At 43.3% G+C, this 14,148-nt stretch overlaps 1 protein-coding gene across 1 annotated transcript in view; it reads left to right on the forward strand.

Moving 5' to 3' along the window:
• syt7b (synaptotagmin VIIb) overlaps positions 1 to 14,148 on the forward strand; it is a 138,200-nt gene that overhangs the window by 70,243 nt on the left and 53,809 nt on the right. The gene's annotated exons all lie outside the window — the stretch shown is intronic.

Here is a 14,148-nt window from a genome sequence, read left to right on the forward strand (position 1 = left end):
TCTTTTTTGTGCTTTGTGGCAGCTACTGCGCCACTTACAGGCCGGGCATTTATATTACAGGCGTATTCAGTGGGTGTGTCGTGTTTTCGTGGTTTCATATGGACACACACATTTCTTGAGACAATTCACCCTTTGTCAAGTCCCGCCCGTGGTTGTGCCCCTCTTCGCACCCATTGGTACATTTTCTCCCTGACAGCAGAGATATATATATACTTACAGTATATATACTTATACCCGATAGCCGAATGGTTAGGACACATACCACGCAAAAAGCCTTCTGCGTTTCCCAGGTTCAACTCCCGGCTTGCTGGAATGTTTGCTCTTTCACTGCCGAAATGCCAGAAAATGTAAAAAAAAGTCTCGCTCTCCATGCATATTTTTCATATCACAATTAATGTATGTTCTGAACACCTTCCCTCACGTGGCTTCCACCTATGCCCGAAGATAAAACTTTTCACCTTCATCTTCCTCTGTGAAATACTTTTCAAGAAAAGAAGCCTTTATAGAGTGTTTTTCTGAAGTTGGCAGTGCATGTGTATGCCATCATTCTTCTGCTGCTTCTTGGTGATTCTGCAGTGTGTGATAAACACAATTCACAACATTGTATTGTGATGAACACAATACACTGGGATGCATTGGAGGCAGGGAGATGTTGTTTGTGTGACCATGACCGTAAACCATGACCAGAATCCTCCAGTACGTTATGTAAACACGGTGCTGTGCCCTGCATTGTGGCGTGCCTGTTTGCTGCCAGGCTTCAGTCCCATGCGAATTAATCATCTACTGATGCACAACGCTACTGTCATGAACGGACTTAACCATGACAAACATGGGAGACGACACACAGGAGTAAATGCCAAAAACAGGTATTTATTATAAACTTAATCAAAACAAAGAATACTTTACTGTAACGTGGGGTGTGAGTCATCAGTTGTATCAGTAGTGTAGTGCCTGTGTGGATGTGTGAAAGTGTAATGTATGTGCAAGTGCAGTAACTAAGGTCAAAACTAACCCAAAGTAGTAAAGAGCAAACAATGTTCCTTGGCAGGGGAGAGAGGGAGAATGGCCTTGACCAGCCTGCTTAAATACTCCTGAGCCAAATTGGAGTCAGGTGTGCCTCATCATCTAGACACACCCCTGCAGGCTGGTCCCCTCCTCCTGCACATGAACAGAGAACAGTATTAACAGCAAACACAACCAGGATGGGTCATCACACCCCCCCCCATAAGATCGGAGACCAAGCAGGTACTCCGTAACTTTTACTTTAACTTTACAGTTACCCATCAATTATACAGATACCTGACCCATCCTTCCAATCATCACCTCTGCAACCTTGATACCTGCAGTAGCATAAGAGGGGTGAATGACAGTAAATTACCAAATAGGAAACAAACAAAAAAAATATATATAGTTCCACTGTAAATAGATCAGAGCATTACCCTAGAATGCACGCGACAGAGCGTCAGCCATTACATTTTCATGGCCTTTTATATGCCGGATGTCCAAATGGTATGGCTGCAAAAACAATGCCCACCTCATCAAACGCTGGTTTGGGTTTTGCAAGGAACGTAGGAAGGTAAGGGGATTATGATCTGTGTACACCACCAGAGGACTCCCAGTGCTAATATACACATCAAAATGCTGTAACCCCCATACTAAGGCCAAGGCCTCTTTCTCAATGACTGAATAATTTACCTGATAGGCATTGAACTTTTTAGAAAAGAAACCTAGTGGTTTCTCAACCCCATTATCATCAGCTTGTAACAAGACGGCTCCTGTACCCACATAACTGGCATCTACCTGCAACAAAAAGCATTTGTCAAATTGAGGTGCTGCCAAAACAGGTGAAGAACACAGAAGAGCTCTTACATTATCAAAAGCATCCTGCGCCTTATCTGACCAAATGAACTTTACTTTGGACTTCAGAAGATCAGTAAGAGGTGCCACCACTGAAGAAAAGTTTCTACAGAAACTTCGGTAGTAGCCTATCATTCCCAAAAAACGCATTAACTCCTTCTTTGTTAATGGAATTGGGAATTTCCTGATGGCTGCCACTTTAGCCTCCACAGTGCGCACTTGACCCTGACCCACAACCTTGCCTAAGTATGTAACAGTAGCTCTGGCAAATTCACACTTAGCCAGATTTACAGTCAACCGTGCCCACGCCAGCCTGTCAAACAGTGCACGTATCCTCTGTACATGTTCCTCCCAAGTGTCACTAAAAATGACGACGTCATCGAGGTACACAGCACAACCCGACAAACCTGACACCACAATGTTCATCAGCCGTTGGAAAGTGGCTGGAGCATTACGTAAACCAAACGGCATTACCTTGTAGGAATACAGACCGGCAGGTGTTATGAAAGCACTTATCTCCTGGGCCCTAGGGCTCAATGGGACCTGCCAGTATCCCTTAAGCAAGTCAAACGTACTCACAAACTTGGCGGACCCCACCTGGTCCACACAGTCTTCCATGCGTGGTAATGGGAAGGAGTCAGGTTTTGTAACACTGTTGACTTTTCTAAAATCGGTGCAAGGTCGAAAAGTGGAATCAGGTTTTTTAACCAAGAGACATGGAGAGGCCCAACTAGAATTGGAGGGTTCTGCCAAATTGTTATCTAGCATGTAGTTTACCTCCTTATCCAGATGGGCTCTTTTTTCGGGAGAAACACGATAAAATCGCTGCTTAATTGGCTTTGCATCTCCAATATCAATATCGTGTTCTATCAGATGTGTCTGTGATGGTGTATCTGAAAATAGCAAAGGATAGCTATTAACCATAGAGACCAACTCCTTCATTTTTGTCTCATCCAAGTGTCCAAGTACTTTGGGTAAAGCTTTTAATGCTTCAGAGTTGTTCAGGCGTACTTGTAACACAGCCTCATCTGCCGGCCAATCTCCCCCTCCCTGAACCTCCCCCACTGAAGAAAACCCAACCGTGCCTACGCACAATGAAGGCTCAACGCAAGGGACGTCACTGGAGTTTTGAGACGCCGACACCCGAGCACAGTATGGTTTCAACAGATTCACATGACACACCCTAGACTTTCCCTTAGGCATCACAATCAAATAGTCCAGGTCAGAGACTTGCTTTTTCACTGTCAGTGGACCAGTAAAGCGCGCCTGAAATGGAGAATTCACCATTGGCATCAAAACCATCACTTGATCTCCAGGACTGAACTGTCTGTGTTTTGCCTTACGATCAAACAGGGATTTCATTTTCTTTTGCGATTGCGCTAGATTACGTTTTGCCATTTGCCCGGCCATATACAGACGGTGCCTAAACCCATTCACATACTCTATCAAATTCTTGGGAGGTTCAGACTGTTTGCAACCACTTTTTAAAATTGCCAAAGGTCCACGCACTGAATGTCCAAAAACCAAGTCATTAGGACTGAATCCAGTACTCTCTTGTACCACTTCTCTTGCAGCCAGCAACAACCAAGGCAGACCCTCTTCCCAGTCCCGAGTAAGCTCTATACAATAAGCCCGCATAAGTGACTTCAGAGTTTGGTGAAAACGTTCCAGAGCCCCTTGACTTTCAGGGTGATAGGCTGATGCCAGTATGTGTTTAATCTGAAGCTGCTTCATGACCTGTGCAAACATATGCGAGCAAAAATTTGACCCACGATCAGTCTGAATGACCTTCGGAATGCCAAAGACTGAAATGAATTGAGTCAAGGCCTTCAACACATTTTTTGTTGTAATAGACCGTAGCGCATAAGCTGCTGGATACCGAGTAGCCTGGCACATCAGTGTCAATAAGTATTGGCAACCAGATTTCGAAGGAGGTAGAGGCCCTACACAGTCCATAATCAAATACTCAAATGGTTGAGCTAACGCTGGAATAGGACACAACGGTGCTGGATTTATGGACTGGTTGGGCTTACCCGTCAGTTGGCAAGTGTGGCAGGTTTTTATAAAGGCCGATACATCCTTCTTCAAACGTGGCCAAAAGAAATGTTGCAGGATGCGACTGTATGTTTTCCTAACCCCCATGTGCCCAGCTATTCCATCATGGGAGCTTTTCAACACCATTTCTCTGAATTTGGTAGGCACCACAACTTGCAAAATGGGCTCCCCCACGCCAGTCTCTCCTTGAACACACCATTTACGCAAGAGTACTTCATTAATCACAAAATAACCCTGTGCTGCAGCATCCATCTCTTCTGCAGGGGACACAGAGTCAAACAGAACACTCACGGAAGTATCCGCTTTCTGCTCTTGAACTAACTCCGTAATTGAAATGGACTGAAGAGGTACAGGTATTGACAACACTTTTGCACCCTCTTTTCCCTCTTCAGCAGACTCATCCTTTTTCCTCATAGCGCGAGTTACGGCACATGCCGGAAAAACCTCAGTTTCCCCTGGGTGGGTACTTGTGTAAGACTGTAATGGGACCTGGGTAACCACATTTGGAGATTTAGCCTCAGCCCACACTTTATCCCCAGCCAAATCATTTCCAAGGATTATATCCACCCCTTCCACTGGTAACTCAGGACGGACTCCCACCACCACCTCCCCACTGACCAACCCACAGACAATGTTCATTCTATGTAGGGGTACCGGAATTACCTGCATACCCATACCTCGCATTAAAATGACATCGCCTGTGTCTGAAATGGAGGAGAATGGAATGACGTTGTGACGGACATAAGTATGTAATGCCCCTGTATCTCTCAAGATGTTAACTTTAACTGCCTTTCCACCAGGCAGTGATACAAAACCCTCCGAAAGGAATGCTGTGTACTCAGCGTTATGGTCACCCCCAGTGGAACACCTGATATCAGAAACACCTTCCATGTTAACCATTAGCTGCGGTGAGGGAACTGCCGGTGCAGCCAACGCGGATGGTTTGATTGGTGCACCACTTAACATCTTCTCCTTAGCTTTAAGAGCAAAACAATTTTTTTTCCAATGTCCACTTTTATGGCAAAAATGACAAACATTAGCATCGTCCTGTTTCCCGGAACCATGTTCAGACTTGGAAAGACTTGAATCCCCCTGCCCCCCAAACCACTTTCCTGTACGAAGGGAACCACCAGACTGAGACATACAGTCACCAACTACACTTCTGTGTGTTAAACAGTATTCGTCAGCCAAAATGGCTGCCTCTTGGGGGGTTTTCACTTTCCTCTCAGTTATATACGTAGCAATGTTAACTGGCACACAGTTTTTGAATTGTTCCAGAGTAACCAACTCACGAAGCCCATTAAAGGTTTTAACCTCTGATGCTACGCACCACCTGTTAAACTGGACTAACATATCTCTTACAAATTCCACATATGTTTGGTGTTCCTCTTTTCTCCAATTCCTAAAACGTTGTCTGTAGGCTTCGGCTACTAACTCGTATGCACGTAACACTGCTCCTTTAACAACCTCATATCTTTGACTATCCATCACTGATAAAGAAGCATAGGCCTCCTGGGCCTTACCTGTGAGGACACATTGAAGCAGTAGAGTGCGCTCACCATCAGACCAATTCCTGGCATCTGCCACACGTTCAAACAGGGAAAAGAACAAATCCGGATCTTTTTCTGAAAACTTGGGAAGTAATTGTAGGTTAGAACCAACATTAAACTGCTTGGCTTCATGAGCACTCATGTTAAACTTTTCTTGCTCCAGTTCCAACCTTTTCAATTCAGTTCTTTGCTTCATCTCTTCAATCTCTTTCTCATGTTGAAGTTTAATTTTCTCATGTTCAAGTTTAATTTGAAGCAATTCCTTTTGTTGTTCAAAAGTTAATTGCCCTGAAGAAAAAGAAAAGGTTTTACCAGACCTCAATTCAATTGGGTTCTCATCCTCCGATGGGACCGCCTCCTCTGATAATACATCCTTTTCCACCAAACAGTCGATCAGAACTATTTTTACCCTAACTTTTGACTGTGTAGGCCGGACAGGAATGTTGTAGTGTTCTGCTATCTTTAATAGCTGCTCTTTTGTGCATCTATCCAGCAGCTCCACAGATGGAGCCTGAACAAATTCTTCAACTGAACTCATATTTCCTTTTTTTTTCAAAAAAAACAAACAAAAAAAACTGTGCACAGGCTTTAACCAAAAGTAGCAAAAGACCCCAGAGCCCAACTCCCCTACCTAAACTGCCTACAAAATCTGACTGACTGTCTCCACCCTAGTCTTCAGTGGCCCTCCCGAGTCCCCCCCTCCAACAAGGGCCTCTCAATGGTACCACCGCATTCCAGCTTGTGTGGAACACAGTCTAAACCCAGAAAATAAAAACAGTGAGTCCCATATGGAGACCCACTGTTCAAAAGCTATATGGGAGTTGGAACCCCAAGGACTAAGCACTTTAAAACATCAAACCTGCACACAGAGAGAATACAAGAAAAACGAAAAGGTTCTTAATGCTCTCCCCCCCCCAAAAACAAAATACCAACTCCTATGTGTGTCCCCCAAACAATTTGTTTCCCAAACAAACAAACAAAGCTTAAGTTCATCAAAACAATTGATAGAAAAAAACTCCACTCGGAGATAACAACCATATCTACCAACAAACTTAGCTAGAGCGGCGAGCCCCCATCTTGTCATGAACGGACTTAACCATGACAAACATGGGAGACGACACACAGGAGTAAATGCCAAAAACAGGTATTTATTATAAACTTAATCAAAACAAAGAATACTTTACTGTAACGTGGGGTGTGAGTCATCAGTTGTATCAGTAGTGTAGTGCCTGTGTGGATGTGTGAAAGTGTAATGTATGTGCAAGTGCAGTAACTAAGGTCAAAACTAACCCAAAGTAGTAAAGAGCAAACAATGTTCCTTGGCAGGGGAGAGAGGGAGAATGGCCTTGACCAGCCTGCTTAAATACTCCTGAGCCAAATTGGAGTCAGGTGTGCCTCATCATCTAGACACACCCCTGCAGGCTGGTCCCCTCCTCCTGCACATGAACAGAGAACAGTATTAACAGCAAACACAACCAGGATGGGTCATCACACTACGTACATATATACTGGCTGGTTCCTGCATGAGCAACTGAGACGAGTACTGAGAGCAACTTATACATTTGATGTGTGCCATCCTTTTTCTGAAAATACCTGCTGCTTCTTTCTGCACATATTATTCCCTTTTATCCCTTATCTGTCTGTCCTTGAGTCAGTTTATCTATCTCTTTCTCTCTCGGGTCCTCTCCTTCTGACTCTTCCCACTCGTTACCAGGGTTCAGAATACAGAGGAGCTACAGGGAACTCGGCTCCCCTGAAAGAGACATGAGCCCTCCCAGAATGCATCACTTGAGAAATGTACAGTAGGACTTAGAACTGTCGTACTGAGCTCTAAAATAACATAATTCTTGGTGCCACTCATTTTTGTTCACAACATAGGGAGTGTACGTACACTCGCTATATATTTACATTCCTGTAATAAATAAAATGCTAATAGTAAGCACTTGCATGTTTATTCATTTTACACATGGAAATTTCCGACCATTTGTATCTGATAAACGCAATGGTGCTGTGGTCATCATGCATGCATCCACATTGTTTTTCAAGTGAATGTATTCTGGTGTTTGAGGCTATGGGCATGCTAATAAATAATTGTCATGGGATGCAACGTAGGTCTGGACTGTTTTACTGTGCATTGTCATTTTCATTGTTTATTTAGTTGTGGAGAGCAATAGAAAACAAATATGAGTGAATAATGTTTCTGTTTCTTTGTTGTCACAAGCTAAATATCCTCTGTATGTATTTAAATGCATATAGTAGGTAGTCACATTCCCAGCAAAGGCGAAATCCAAAAGATTTCGGTCGGTAGTCCGACGGGTCGGTCGGTAGTGCGACGGGTCGGTCAGTAGTCCGACGCGTCGGTCGGTAAGTCCGACGGTCGGTCGGTAGTCTGACACATTGGTCGGTAAGTCCGACGGTCGGTCAGTAGTCCGACGGGTCGGCAGTAAGTACAGTGGTCTGTTGGTTAGTCCAACGGTCGGTCGGTAAGTCCAACGGTCTGTCGGTAAGTCTGACGGTAGGTCAGTCGGCCATTTCTCAACCGTTTTGGACGGGGTGGGCTCGTTGGAATTGTGCCGCCCCCCTGGGCGCGTTTTTAACTGCATGTGTGCGCCCAGTACACTCCCACCCAAGAAAATAGGTTGTTCACTCTATTTGCATTTGAGGAGTCAGTGGTACACAGCACTTAGCAAAGCCTTTGACACAATATTATGGAATAGTGGACATACATCATGTAAAGCTTGTGTCTATGTAGTCCAGTCTGAAGCCCAGAAATACAGTATCTCTCTTGGTTGCATGGGAGACCCATGTTTGAATCCAGATGATTACAACACATCACACTTGCATACCCTTTACCTGAAGTTACAAACTATTACCATATAGGTTCTGTATTTGTAGTGTTCCCCCATCCAATTATTATACTGGCCGTACAAAGAAAGACAAAAGAATGAGACCAGACATAAGAAGTGAGTTGATTACCAACTAGAAAAAGTACACCTCGGAGCACAGGTCAGGTCAGGTAGGTTATTGTGGCCTCCTGGTGGCGCTATGGGGCTAGGCCAATGTGAAAAGGGTGCCATTTCTTCTTATACCTTTGATGGCAATTGGAATTTGTTACAAAAATGTCTTTTGCAAAAATCCATCTGCTGGTGGTGCTCTAGCCTGGCAGGCCAATGTGAAAAGGGTGGGATTTATTCCTCAGCCTACTAGGTATATGTGTGCAAAATTGCATGCTGCATTCATGATTGTAGGCCTTTTGTTCAAAACGGGCCAATCCTGCAAATTTTGGAAGTCAATGTCAGCCAATTAGGATGGAATATGAAACATCGGATAGATCCCTCTTGATCACATGACTATAGAGATACTGGGCTCGATCGTGTGCCATTCTTTATCCAAAAGTACATTTTCCGTGAATTACGCATTTAGGAGCTTCCACTGTGCGTAAACGTTATCTTGCGGCCACACAACCCACTATTCATTTTGCCGACACCTATAGGTGTGTCTGTAGGCGTGTCGATGCGCTTTCCCTATATTTGCTATCTTATGTACACAGGTTTAGGACAACGGAAAGTGCCTCTTCAAACCACCCGTAATGCAAATCCGTTTGATAAAAGAATGTGCTCCTCAGATGGTGCGACCTGAGTTGGAGCTGCCTCATGCATGTTGCAAAACATTCACAGCTCAGAGGTCTCGTTCTGTCTTAATTCTCTACAAATCTGTGATTGTAATTTCCCTCTACTAATCAGCAGAGTGTCAATTCCTTGTGCTCATTGTGTTTAATTGTCTAGTCAAAGAAGTTATTAGATTTGTAGCCTACCAAGGCGCACTGTGCGCGATTCCCTCGTTCAGTTGCATCACCTCATCACCCCATTACGCAGCAAATATGTAATGGATTTAAAATAATGTAAAATTCCCCATTTCCCCATTCCCCAGAAAGGCAATTCAATGCTAGATGGGTGTAATATCAAATGTGATTTCGCCATAGTTCAGTAAGTCTGTTTAATTAATCAGATTTCCCGAATGATCGTTTTCGCTTGATGAGGCAGTACACTCGAGCTACAGTATATACCAAATGAAAGACCAAAGTTTACAGATTACACAGCACTTAGATTTTTTTTAAATGGTCCAGATTTGAGCGAGCTGTGAGTCAATGAAATGACGTGTGTTTTTGGTGCACATTGTGTGCGGTGGAGCAGCACAACTTGGCTGTGTTGGTCGTGGAATGGATGGCAGATAGTCAGATACTGGACACACAAAACAACCCTCTGTATCTATGTAATATAAATGTATTACAAGGCAGCACGCGTTGCTCTTCCATAAGGCAAGATCCAGGGCATAATGGATTATGGATAATAGATCTCTTAAAGGGAATGGCACCTGGCACACTGATTGGTTTAAGTTGCGTAACGCCCAAACCACACCTATGCATAATGTAATGGGTAGCGGAGGTGTTTTAAGGATTTAGGTGGTGGCAAAGGTTATAATAGTTAACTAAAACGAACTAAAAAACGAAAACTAGAATTAAAAAAACATTTTAGTTAACGTTAATGTTTTAGAATCTAGTAATATACAAAATAAAAGGCTTCCTGGTGGCACTATAAAAGGCAGATCTATGTGAAAAATGCAGGTCAAAGGTTTTTCCTTGGCTTCTAGGGAAAATGTCAATCATGGCATGGCATGTTATAGCACCAATATGAGGCTGATTTGAACATTTTCAAGTGGCATTTCGTCCTCGGCCTAGTGGGAATGTGTGTGCAAATGTTCATGTAAATCGCTGGGCAGAGACAATAAAGATGAAATATGCATGCTCATCATTGTGGGCACAGTCAGAACAATCTTATTAAATGCAGTAGCAAACCCATTAACCTATGGTTTATTTTGTTCACCCTCATTATGTATGTGATTCTGTTTATCTCACTCCATGTTTATACAGCACAGCATGCATTTGTCCATTTTCTGCTTTATCTACATCTTTAATCCTTGTGAGAAGGTCACTGACCTTTCACGCAAGCACATTCATCCCTTCTTTCTTTCTTCTCTAACGTCAACGTAGTTTCAAGTCCACTGTCACCGTTTGACCACTCATACATCTCCTCTCCATTTGCACAGTAAAATATGAGGCCAAGAAACACCCACATAGGACAATTATGTTATTTTGTAAATTCATAATCTCCATCCAGCATATTGGATGGCTAATCCTAACAACAGTGAGCATGTATAATGTGACACCACTGTTTCACAATTCCTCAGAGAGACAGACAAAGACAGAGACACAGAGAGACCACAATCCTTACAAACGAAAACAAAAAACATTGCATGGATGCACCTGGGACATATCTTCAGCAGTGTTGGGAAAGTTCTTTTTTTTTAACTAGTTCAGTTCACAGTTCAAAAATTCAAAAATTAACTAGTTCCGTTCATATCACATCAACTATTATAGTTATTTTTTGTTCTTTTTTTTTTTTTTAATTATTGCCACAGCCCATAGCCATATAAAACCGCAGACTTTATTCCAAATGAGGCATCACTGCGCTTCACTCACTGTGGAAGAGAGATGTATTTTGTTGGCCGTTCGTGGCGATATTATGGACACATACCTCCTCGACGCGATAATATCCAAATAAGCTATTGGAAGCTATTTTTCGTGGCACATTATGTTTAATCAAACAACAACAAGTTCCCTCAGTGTTTGTGTCGAAAGACCAGGGCCACAGAATCTGTTGCTCCGGAACTACTGGGAGGTAGATCTCCTGTCCGGGCCCCTCCTACGTCTCACCAGGTCCACTCCTGCTCTCACCAGGTCCAGGACCTGTGCGTTACCAGACTCCCAGCACATGACACTTCATTCAGGAGTGGTGGATTCATGAGCCGCAATGGTTCTGCAGGCTCCACCTGGGCAACGGTGGTGCTGCAGGCTCCGCTTGCAGCTTGAGTGGCCCTCCTAATGGCCTCTAGACACTGTAGGAGTTTTAAAGTTGTCGGCAAGTCATCAGATCGTTATGTATTTCACACTACAGGAGTCATTTTTTTTAAATCGGCTGTCATATTATCTTTGTGGCTTTCACACTAAACGATTGATCGCCGACTAGGGATCACACACTGCAAGAGTTCACCAAGATGCGATCCAGACCCGATACATATAGGCTACATCATTTGTTTTTTATTCCAATTCATTTTGACATCTCATCTCACGCACGTGCAGGATGCCGTGATACAAGCGCGAGACCCACACAGGGCGCATCTCTCTCTCTCTCTCTCTCTCTCTCTCTCTCTCTCTCTCTCTCTCTCTCTCTCTCTCTCTCTCTCTGCGTGCACGCCACACACACAGGAATAGCCAACACAAACAAACACACACAGCGCACAAGGTCCAAAAGTTTGCTCTGCACTGTTGATTCCGATGCGGTTTTATCAACATTATTCAAGTGAAATGCGTAACGCCAATATTGGGCTAATATACCAATATGTACGACACAGGGATTTACCGACGGAATGAAGGTTATTTATCTTATCATCTATCGATACAGTAGACAGGCAGACAGACAGACAGACAGCAGTGCTGTGAGCAGTGTGCTGTCATTGGCTGTAATACAGGCCTTATCGGGGCGCAGTCGCAACCCAGTTCATACTGTATGATATCCAGTCGCCTCCCGGGTGCCATCTACAATCTACATTCCGGATGTCACCCGTCTCTCCGGTGGTCACCTGACTATTCCTGGTTGTCACATAGTCTATTCCTATATGAGTCACTATAAATAGAATAACTACAACGAAAAAACGTATCCTCAGTGATGTATCCCAAGGTCATCTGGGTTTCGGGTCTCGCATCATACCCCCTTACGATGTACTTGCAGTCACACGCACCCCACACAGAGACAGAGATGGAGATAAAGAGGCCGCAGCACCTACTGTACAGTATTACATGCGTGCATGTGCATACTTAAGGACAGACGCAGCGTTCAGGTAAAGCCCATGTAATGTGACAAGACAACATGCCAACATACCCCACACATCTATAAAGGTACACGTGCACCGGACACAGAGGGGCAGAGAGCGGAAGAGAGAAAGCAGAATGGCATTACTCATCACATAAAATATTATTATTGGGGCGTCTCCTGGTCCTTGCTGTGAGGAAGAACATTATATAATTTTGTTACATGCAATAATACAGTATAATTTCAGCCATCCAATGCTTCTGTGACAATTGCATTTATTCCACCACTCTGTAACTGCTTTATCTCCGTTACTCAACCAATGCTGCTTTCATATAGGCTGGGCAATATTATCACACTGTAGTAATCATATGAGTTTAATCCTGTAGATTTTATATCAGTGGAATTAATTATTATTAAATAATTAATCAAAGATCTGAATTATGAGTTTTCAAAATTAAGAGTCAAAATCAATCTCAATTTTTAAAGGGGCACCATTGAAATGAGTTTAGGAATAAGCACAAGATTAATTTGTATTTAACCCTTAACTTTAAACCACTAATAAAATAATTTAAAAAAAAAAGATTATAAAATATAATTATTACAGACCTTAATACAGACCCCCAGGAACGCCCAGGGGACGGGCCGGTTCTGGCGATCCGCCCCGTGTCCAAAACGGTTGTGAAATGACAGTTACCATGTGGGGGTCCCCAGGGGGTCCCTGTACTGTACTGTACTGTACTGTACTGTACTGTACTGATACACCTGAAATCATCATACATACAGTTAATATGTAGTGTGTAATATGTAGTGTGTTAGGCTGCGCGACAGTGACACTTGGTTTTGAAAACCAACCAAATGCAATTTCCGTGCTCAGACATACCCAGCCAGCCACCCAGCCAGGCACCCAGCCATGCAGCCACCCAGCCATGCACACACAAAGCTACAGGAAGTGGTTAATTGCACCACTTAAAAACACATTATCAACACATACAGTATGCCTATGCCTAGTACAGATTCTGATTAATGCAATCCTGTCATGATGACATACCCAGGCATTTTACTAACACAATGTATTATGGTCTTACTATAAGTGCATGCTTTAAGCATGATATAATATATCAACATACAAGCTTTTTGGGTTGATGCAATGCCATACATCATCCCTGCCAATGTCACATGGCTGCCGCCAGCCAGCCTGGTGGAGATATATGCTCTGTGTTGTGCCCCTTTCTAATTGTCAAGAAGCACCTTTTCCAGTTAAACTCAGATTATGTCCTTTTTGCTCTGTTGTTCAACCTCACCTCATGTTTCCTCTATTCATCCAAATCATATGATGGAATGCTTTTTAATGCGAAGAAAAAGCTACTTGCAGAGAAAGGAAAAGTGACACCAGCTTTAATTTGTTTACCTCCATGTCTCTGCAGAAAATATGATTATAAAAGAATATAAAGTACCTTAAACCAAATGACCGTGAGTGCTGGTATTCTCTCCTTAGAGAATTTCTTGTAAGGTTAACTTTCCTCGGCCGCGCACCCGGTAAGAATTTTCAGAGAAACTAAGACGGATTGGAGTCGTGTGGGCGTCCTTATTTCATGGAATTTCAACTAAACAACACAACCATCTGTAAAGCCGATGGCCAACATGGAAATATGATTATTGAAGTGAAGTTCTTGTATTTGCAAACATGTACTGTAGCAGATATTTAACTAATATCCTGCGACTCATCATACTGTAGCATCATCCAGCGAGTGATTGTG

The sequence above is a fragment of the Electrona antarctica genome (assembly GCF_951216825.1).
Source record: "Electrona antarctica genome assembly, chromosome: 3".
Lineage (NCBI taxonomy): Eukaryota > Metazoa > Chordata > Actinopteri > Myctophiformes > Myctophidae > Electrona > Electrona antarctica.